Source organism: Balaenoptera borealis (assembly GCF_965194805.1).
Source record: "Balaenoptera borealis genome assembly, chromosome: 7".
Lineage (NCBI taxonomy): Eukaryota > Metazoa > Chordata > Mammalia > Artiodactyla > Balaenopteridae > Balaenoptera > Balaenoptera borealis.
In genome coordinates this window covers 10880521-10890356 of record NC_138864.1, presented here as the reverse complement: position 1 = coordinate 10890356, position 9836 = coordinate 10880521, and the positions used below count along the sequence as shown (strand labels likewise).

General features: G+C 37.5%; 1 protein-coding gene across 2 annotated transcripts in view; it reads right to left on the bottom strand.

The window, feature by feature from the left end:
* The window catches only part of LOC309632291 (up-regulator of cell proliferation), a 99115-nt gene that overhangs the window by 87791 nt on the left and 1488 nt on the right, over positions 1–9836 (bottom strand). Inside the window, exon 2 of one of the 2 annotated variants that reach the window (XM_082399628.1) lies at positions 3–126. The exons of the other annotated variant lie outside the window; for it this stretch is intronic. The gene's annotated coding sequence lies outside the window, so the exon portion shown is untranslated. The remainder of the gene's footprint in view (positions 1–2; positions 127–9836) is intronic. 2 annotated transcript variants of the gene reach the window in all.

Here is a 9836-nt window from a genome sequence, read left to right as displayed (position 1 = left end):
ACCTGTGTTCAACAGACTCCAGAGCTCCAAAACAGTTACATCAGATGATTCTGCTGGTGCAATTTTTGCCTAGTTGGGTAGACAGATTCCTGGTGTTTCTGGCTCCACCATCTTCCCAGAAGCCTCCTTTTTAAAAAAAAAAAGTTTTGTTTTCATTCATTTTCTCTATCATTTTTCTAATTTATATTTCATTCATCATCTCTGCTCTAATCTTTATTATTTATTCCTTGTGCCAGCTTTTGGTTTAATTTCTCCCTCCCCTCTAAGGACAGTTTGGGGCAGATTTAGGATTCTTGATTGACACTTTTCAGTGTTTTTCTTTTGGCACTTTGAACATACCAGCCCACTGACCTCTGGCCTCCAAAGTTTCAAGTGAGAAATCTGCTGATAATCTTACTGAAGATCACTTTTATGTGATGAATCACTTTTCTTTTGCTGCTTTCAAGATTTTCTTTTGCTTTCAACAGTTTCTGTGTCTCAGTGTGACCTTCTTTGAATTCATCTTATTGGGAGTTCATTAAGGTTCTTGAGTGTTTATGTTCATGTCTTTCTTCAAATTTGGGAAGTTTTTAGGCATTATTTCCTCAAATAATCCCTTTGCTCCTGTCTGTCTCTCTCTTCTCCTGGGACTCCCACAATGCATGTTGATACTCTTGAAGATGTTCCACAGGTTCCTTGGGCTTTGTTCACTTTCCTTCAACTTTTATTCTTTCTGTTCTGCAGACCTGACAATTTCAATTGTTTTATCTTCTTGTTCACTGATTCTTTCTTCTCCTACTCAAATCTGCCTTTGACTGGGATCTAGTGAGTTTTTCATTCAAGTTATTGTACTTTTCAGCTCCAGAATCTCTTTTTGGTGTGTTCTTATATTTTCTCTTTATTCATAGTTCCATTTTGTTCATACATCATTATCTTGACTTTCTCCGTGTCTTCCTTTAGTTTTTTGAGCATCTTTTTTTTTTTTTTTTTTTTTTTTAAATCAACTCCCTACCACTGTGGTTCTGTTGTCATTCCTGAGTTTGTGGCACATGGTTAGTACTTTTTTTTTTTTTTTTTTTAATTTTATAGCTACTTTATTTATTTATTTATTTTTGGCTGTGTTGGGTCTTCAGTTCGTGCGAGGGCTTTCTCTAGTTGCGGCAAGCGGGGGCCACCCTTCATCGCGGTGCAGGGACCGCTCTTCATCGCGGTGCGCGGGCCTTTCACTATCGCGGCCCCTCCCGTTGCAGGGCACAGGCTCCAGATGCGCAGGCTCAGCAGTTGTGGCTCACGGGCCCAGCTGCTCCGTGGCATGTGGGATCTTCCCAGACCAGGGCTCGAACCCGTGTCCCCTGCATTAGCAGGCAGACTCTCAACCACTGTGCCACCAGGGAAGCCCTTGAGCATCTTTAAGACAGGTTTTTTAAAATTCTTTGTCTACTCGGTCTGCCATATGGCCTTTCTCACCAGTTTCTGTTGATGTTTTTTTTCTTTGCATGGAAACAAATTTTTTCCTGTTTCTTTGCACATCTTATAATTTTTTTCCCTGGAAATTTAATATTTGAATCTAACAATGTAGTAAATCTGGAAATCAGATTGTTCCATTTCTCAAGGGTTTCCTTTCATTTTTGTTTACTTCATTGGTATTTTTATTGTTTTATGCTCTCTTTCCCAGGGATCAGCCTGAGGTATAAACTTAAGGTCTTAGCAGGTCTGAGTCTGTGTTTTTCCTTAGACATGTATGGTGATCTGTACATGTGGTTGCTTTTGAATGTCCTAGTCCTTAAATGACTGGCTCCCAAAATGAGGAAAAAAGATAAAGTTGGAGAGAAAAGTGCCAGCTCTTTAAATCTCCTAGAAGTTGTTTCAGCTGTAGGGCTTGGGGCTTGCAACAATGGGAGGGGTGGTGCAGCAATGACTGCCCACTTCTATGTCTGTACTTCCATTATCAGAAGCAGCAATCAACAATCAGAAAACAGGTCCCTGATATTTGGAGGACACGGTCCTTATTGCCCACTTTGGGTCAGCAAGCTGCAAGTAAGCTGCTCCTGGTACAAATGCACAACTGACTGTCTCAGAGCTGAGGGTGGGGGATGGGTAGCAATTGCTGAAATTGACCAAAATTAACTGCAATTTCCCGTTCAAGCCTTCTCCTTGAAGTTGCAAGTCTGAATAGACTCCAGAGTTCCAACATAGCTATATCAAGCAGATTCTGCCAGTATAATTGACCAGGAAAGAAGACAAGGTTCCTGGCACTTCCTACTCTATCTTCCCAGAATCCCAAAGCTCTTTTTATATATTGCTGAATTCCACTAATTAATGTTTCATTGAGGACTTTTGCATCTGTATTCACGAGAGATATTAATCCGCAGTTTTCCTTTCTTGAATGGTCTTTGTATGGTTTTGGTATCAGGATAATACTGGCCTCACAAAATGAGTTGGGGAATTTCTCCTTTTCTGCTTTCTGGTAGATAATGTGTAGAATTGCTTCTTCTTTTAATGTTTGGTAGAATTCTCTGCTGAAAACATCTGATTCTTTCTTTGGAGTTTTTATGTTTTATTTCTATTTTATTTATTTGGCCACATTGCATGGCATGTGGGGTCTTAGTTCCCTGACCAGGGATTGAATACACGCCCCTTGCACTGGAAGCATGGAGTCTTAACCACTGGACCGCCAGGGAAGTCCCTTCTTGGGAGGTTTTAAATTAAAAACTCAATTTCTTTAATATTTATAGAACTATAAAAAAATTTGTATTCCATATTGGATGATTTTTGAGGAATTAGTCCATTTCACTTTAGTTGTTGAAGTTATGTATGTAAAATTATTTATATTTCCTTATTACTCCTTTGAGATCTACAAGATTTGTAGTGGTATCCCACTTCATTTCTGATATTGCTAATTTGCGTCATTTGGCAATATTATTGATCCTTTCAAAGAACCATCTTTTGTTTACTTTCTCTATTGTTTTTCTATTTTCAATTTCATTATTTCCCTACTTCTGCACCTCTGGGTTTACCCTGCTCTTCTTTTTATAGGATCCTAAAGTGAGAGCTTACATGATTTTCTTGAGACTTTCCATTTTTTCTAATGTAAGAATTTGGTGCTATAAATTTTTCTCTAGCACTACTTTAGTTATAGCCCACTCATCTTGGTATGTTTTAATTTCATTTTCATTTAGTTCAATCTGTTGTTTTTATTTCCCTTGAGACTTCCTCTTTGACTCAAAGATTATTTAGCAACTTATTTCCAACTGTTTGGAGATTTTCCTGTTATCGTTCTGTTACTGATTTTTAACTTGGTTCATTTGTGGTGAGAACACACACAGTATGCTTTCAATTATTTTAAATATGAAGTTTGTTTTATGGCCCTATCGTGGTAAGTGGTCTATCTTGGTAAACTCCACGGGAACTTGAAAAGAATGTGTATTCTGCTGTTGTTGGGTGAAGTGGTGTGTGTGTGTGCGTGCTGCATCCTGTTAATTTATGGTACTGTTGAGTTATTACACAACCTTGCTGATTTTCCATGTAGTTCAGTCAATTATTGAAAGAGGGGCATTGAAGTCTCCAACTATAATCATGGGTTTGTCTATTTCTCCTCTCAGTTCTGTCCATTTTTGCTTTAAGTATTTTGCAGCTCTGTTGTTTGGTACATACAAATTTAGGATTGCCATGTCTTCTTGATAGCCTGACCCTTTTAGTATTATGAATTGCCCCTCTCTGACCCTAGTAATTTTCTTTGCTCTAGAGTCTACTTTATCTGACATTAATGTAGCCACTACAGCTTTTTTCTGATTAATGTTTGCATTGCATACCTTTTGCCATCTTTTTACTTTCAACCTACCTATACCATTAATTTTGAACTGAGTTTCTTGTGGGGAGCATATAGTAGGGTCTTGTCTTTTATCTACTCTGTCCTTCTCTTTTAGTTGGTATATTCAGACATTTACATGTAATGTAATTATTGATATGCTAGGACTTCAGTGGGGTTTTTTGTTTCATTTTGTTTTGTTTCTTTCCTCTGTTTTCTTCTTCTGCCTTCCTTTGGGTTACTTGTACCTTTTTTTTTTTCTTTTAGAATTCCATTTTGTTTTATCAATAGTGCTTTTGAATGTATCTCTTTGTATAGACATTTAGTTGTTGTATTATATTATGCACACATAACTTTTCACAGTCCTCTGATGTCAAGATTTCACCAGTTTGAGTGAAGTGTAAAAACCTTTCAATACTTTCAGTTCCTTTACCCTCTGTCATTTATAATACAATTGTCCTAAATATTTCCCCTACATGCTTTGAGATCCATAGACAATGTTACAATTTTTGCTTCAATCACCAAATATAATTTAGAAAACTTAAGAAGAGAAAAAATTCCATTGTATTAACAAACATTTTTACTCTTTCTATTGTTCTATCTCCTTTCCTGATGTTTCAAGAATTCTTCTTTTATCATTGCCTTTCCAGTTCAAGAACCTCCTTCAGCCCTTTTAAAAAAAAATAGGGTGGATCTACTGGTGACAAACCCTTCTAGTTTTCCTTCATCTGAGAATGTCTTGATATCTATCCACTTTATTGCTGAAGAATATTTTCACTGCATATAGAATTCTTAGTTATAGTTGTTTACAGCACTTGAAAATGTCATGCCCCTTCTTTCTGGCCTCTTTGGTTTCTGATAAGAAACTTGCTGTAATTCACATTGTTTTTTACTTATAGGTAAAGTATTATTTTTTTCTTTCTGCTTTCAAGATTTTTCATCTTTAGTTTTCAGAATTTTGACTATGATGTATCTTGGCATGATATTTTTGGGGGTGCACCCTATTTTGGGTTAGCTCAGCTTCTTGAATCTGTAGCTTTATGTCTTTTGCCAAATTTTTTTTCAGTCATTATTTATTTAAATATGTTTTCAACCCCACCCTCTTTCTCCTCTCCCTCTGGGATGCAGATGAGATAAATATTAGATCATTTGTTATACTGCCACAGGTCCCTGAGGCTCTATTCACTTTTTTTTTTCCCCAATCTATTTTTCTCTGTTGGTTAATTTCTATTGTTTTATCTTTATTTTCACCAATCCTTTCCCTATCATTTCCACTCTGCTGTTGAGTCCATCTAGTGAGTTTACTATTTCCTTTACTGATTATTCACTTTTAAAATTTCCATTTGGTTCCTCTTTATATTTTGTATTTCTTTGCTGAGACTTTCTAGTTTTTTGTTTCAAGCATTTTCAGAATTTTTAATTAAAGTATTTTTATCATGCCTGCTTTAAAACTTTTGTCAGAAAATTCCCATCTCTGTGTCATTTCTGCTTTGGTGTCTGATGATTATCTTGTCTTTCTCAAGTTAAGATAGTCTTGGTTCTTGGTATAATGAGTGATTTTCAGTTGTACCCTGGACATTTTGAGACTCAGATCCTATTTAAATCTTGTTTTACAGGCTCCTCTGACATCACATCAGCACAGAAAGGAAGACCCCACCTCAATTCTGCCAAGTGGGGGTGAAATTCCATCACCCTGGCTGGGAGGGTATGATGATTAATTTTATATGTCAATTTGATTGGGCTATAGAATGCCTTGATAGCTAAAGATTATTTCTGGATGTGCTGTGAGAGTGTTTCCAGAATAGGTTAGCATTTGAATTGGTGGACTGAGTAAAGCTGATGGTCCTCCCCAAAGTGGGTGGGTATCATCCAATCTATTGAGAGCCTGAACAGACCAAAAGCTCAAGCCCAAATGCTTGAGCTGATATCAATCTTCTCTTGCCCTTAGTGTTCCTGGTTCATCTCCTCTTCCCACCTCCCTCTAGTTTCTCAGAAGAACCCTAATACGAGGCATGGGGGGTGAGGGGAAGAGGGGAGAATGCCTTGTAACTGCTCCCTACATGACTTTCATGAACACTATGAAGGAGGAAAGGTCTCATTATCATTGGGTGGCCATGACAATCCCAGCTTCTCTTGGTCTTTTCTGAAATCATCCCAGCAAGACAATCATGGAAGTCTAGGTTCCCCACTTAACCTTTGCTGAGGGGGATGAGGGCTCATTTTGTTCCATGGTGTTTGGCTGAAGTAAAGCAGTTATTGTCTGTAAGTTTTCTGTCTTGCTAAGTTGCCTCTTTCCTGGCCCTTGTTTATTTCCCTCCCAAATTCATATTTTGAAGCCCTACCCCCAAGTGTGGCTGTATTTGGAGATGGGGCCTCTAAGGAAATAATTAAGGTTAAATGAGGTCATAATGTTGGGCTTTGATCCAATAGGGCTAATGTCCTTATAAGGCACACCAGAGAACTAGTGTTCTCCTCACGCAGCCCCACTCCCTACGTACATGCACCAAGGAAAGACCATGTAAATATATAGTGAGAAGGAGGCAATCTACACACCAGGAAGAGAGCCCTCACTGGAAACCAAGTCAGCCAGAACCTTGATCTTGGACTTTTGACCTCCAGATCTGTGAGAAAATATATTTCTGCTGTTTAAGGCACCCAGCCTGTGGTATATACAGCAGTCCTAGCAAACTAATAGAGATTCCCTTGGCTCAAGGTTTTTCATGGGGTTGCAGTCAAGTTGTCAGCCAGGATAATCCCAAGGCTTAAATAGGGAAGGATGAATTTCCAAGCTCATTCCTATGGTGTTGGCAGGATTCAGTTTCTTGTGGGGTGTTGGGCTGAGGGCCTGTTTTTCACTAGCTACTGCTAGGAGGCCTCTCTCAGTTCCTTGGCACAGGGGCCTCTCCACAGGGTAGCTCACAATACGGCAGCTGGTTTCCATCACAGTGAGGAAGTGAAGGAGCAAGGGAACAAGAGAATGAGAAAGCAAGAGTGTCTGCTCAAGAGAGAAGCCAGTCTTTTACTTAACCCTAATCTCAGCAGTGACATCCCATCATCTTTTCGATTCATTAGAAATGTCACTATATCCAGCCCACACTCAAGGAGAGAAGATTAAAAAAGGGCCTGAATACTAGGAGGTAGGTATTGTTGGAGGCCATCTTAGAGACTCCCTACAAGCTCTCAATGGCCAAATTTGGGACAATCTGAGCAGCATAATAAATGACACTAATGGATTAAAACTGATAGAATAAACATCCATGAGTCCATACTGTTATAAAAAAAATAATTGAATAAATAAATACAGATCTTCAAAATATGATGGGGTTATGTCCTGATAAACCCATCATAAGTTGAAAATGCATTTAATACACCTAACTTACGCAACATCATAGCTTAGCCAAGCCTACCTTAAATGTGCTCAGAACACTTACGTTAGCCTAAAGCTGGACAAAGTCATCTAACACAAAACCTATATTATAATAAACTACTGAATATCTCATGTATTTTATTGAATACTATGCTGAAAGTAAAAATCTAGAATGGTTGTAAGGGTACGGAATGGTTCTAAGTGTATTGGTTGTTTACCTCCCTGATTGTGTGACTGACTGTTTCACTGCCACCGCCCAGCATCACAAGACAGTTTCATACTACATATCACTAGCTCAGGAAAAGATCAAAATTCAAAATTCGATGTAGAGTTTCTACTCAACTTCTATTGCTTTCGCACTGTCGTAAAATCAAAAAATTATAAGTCGAACCACTGTAAGTCAGGGACTGTCCGTAAATAAATGGAGGGGAAAGGACAGCTCGTCCTTAGAGTAGAATTCCATTTAACAAAGGTAGAAAGAAAACAGGAAATAGAAAATTACCATTTGGTAAATACCACAGTAATAATTGCTGTGAGCAAGAATGAAATCTAAAATTACTGGATGAAACTCTGATTTAAAAAATAAGGTAAATGCAAAGTCTTAAAGTTTCTCCTCACAAGCTACTTATTAACTTAAAAAGAAAAAATTTTAACTTTACAGTGGAGAAATCTGATAAATAACAACTTAACAGAATGATCAGACTTAACCAGTAATGACTTACCAATTTCACGTACCTCTAATATGATGCACCAAGAAGGGCACAACATCATTTCTGTAATCGTCTTGCCAAAAATGCATAAACTTAACCTCATCAATCAGAAAACCCAAACTGAGGGACATCTTACAAAATAATTTTCCCATACTCTTCAAGTGTCAAGATTATCAAAGACAAAGAAAAACTAAAAATTGTCTAAGATTCCAGGAGGCTAAGGCGACAGGATAAACCAACGCAACATGGGATACTAAATCAGATCCTGAACCAGAAAAAAAGACATTGCTTGGATAATTTTTTTTTAAGAACCATCTTTTATTGAACTATTTTGTTTATTTTTAAAAATTTTTATTGGAGTATAGCTGCTTTATAATGTTGTTAGTTTCTACTGTATAGCAAAGTGAATCAGCTATATATATACATGTATCCCCTCTTTTTTGGATTTCCTTCCCATTTAGGTCACCACAGAGCACTGAGTAGAGTTCCCTGTGCTATACAGTAGGTTCTCATTATTTATCTATTTTATACATAGTATCAATAGTGTATATTGACCCCAATCTCCCAATTCATCCCATCCCCCTTTCCCCCTTGGTATCCATGTTTGGATAACTAATGAAATTTAAATGGAGTCTGTAAATTAGTAAAGAGTATTGTATAGATGTTAATTTTCTCAATTAAATAATTATATTACAGTTATATAATATACTAACATTAAAAGCTGGATGAAGGGTATACAAGACCTCTGAGCATTGTTATATTTCAAACAACTTTACAGACGTATAATTTACCCACTAGCAATCCTGCCCTCCCTCAGCCCTAGGCAACTACTAATACACTTTGCCTCTAGAGTTGCCTATTCTGGACCTTTCATATAAATGGAATCCTATGGAAATGGAAGCTTTTTGTAACCGGCTTCTTTCTTTCAGCATAACGTTTTCGAGGTTCATCCATTGTTATGTGTTGAATTGTGTACCCCCAAAAGATGTTGAAGTTCTAATCCCAGTACCTGTGAATATGCCTTTATTTGAAATTTAGATCTCTGCAGATGTCAAGTAAAGATGAGGTCATTAGCTGTGGTGGGCCCTAATCCAATGACTGAGTCCTCATAAAGAGGGGAAATTTGGACACAGAGATAGACACACTTAGAGGGAAGATAAGGTCAAGACACAGGAAGAACACCATCTGCAAGCCACAGAATGCCTGAGGCTACCAGAAGCTAGAGGACAGGCATGGAAAAGATTTTCCTTCACACCCCTCAGAAGAAGCCAACCCTGCCAATACCCTGATTTCAGACTTCCAGCCTCCAAAACTATGAGACAATAAATTTCTGTTAAGCCTCCCAGTTTCTGGTACTTTGATATGGCAAGCCCAGAAATCAAATATATTCATGATACAGCATATTATCAGTACTTCATTCCTTTTTATTGCCAAAATTATTCCACTGTGTGGCTGTATGACATCTGGCTTATCCATTCAACATTTGGGTTATTTTGACCCTTTGGCTAGTATAAAAAATGCTGCTATAAATATTTGCATACAAGTTTCTATGTGGACATGTTTTAATTTCCCTTGGGTATATACCTAAGAATGGAATGGCCAGGTCATATAATTCGATGTTTACCTTTTTAAGGAACTGCCAAACTATTTTCCGAAGTAGCTGCACCATTTTATATTCCCACCAGTGAAGTGTGAGGGTTTCAACTTCTCCACATCCTCACCAACACTTGTTACTATCGGTCCTTTTGATCACAGCCAAGAGAGTATGAAGTAGTATCTAATTGTGGCCTTGATTTGCATTTTTGTAATGACTAAGGATGTTGAGCTTTTTTTGTTTTATGTGCTTATTGGCCATTTCTATATCTTCTTTGAAGAAATTTCTACTCAAATCCTTTGCCTAGTTTTTAATCAGTTTATCTTTTTTATTGACTTGTAAGAGTTTATATATTCTGGATACTGAATCCTTATCAAA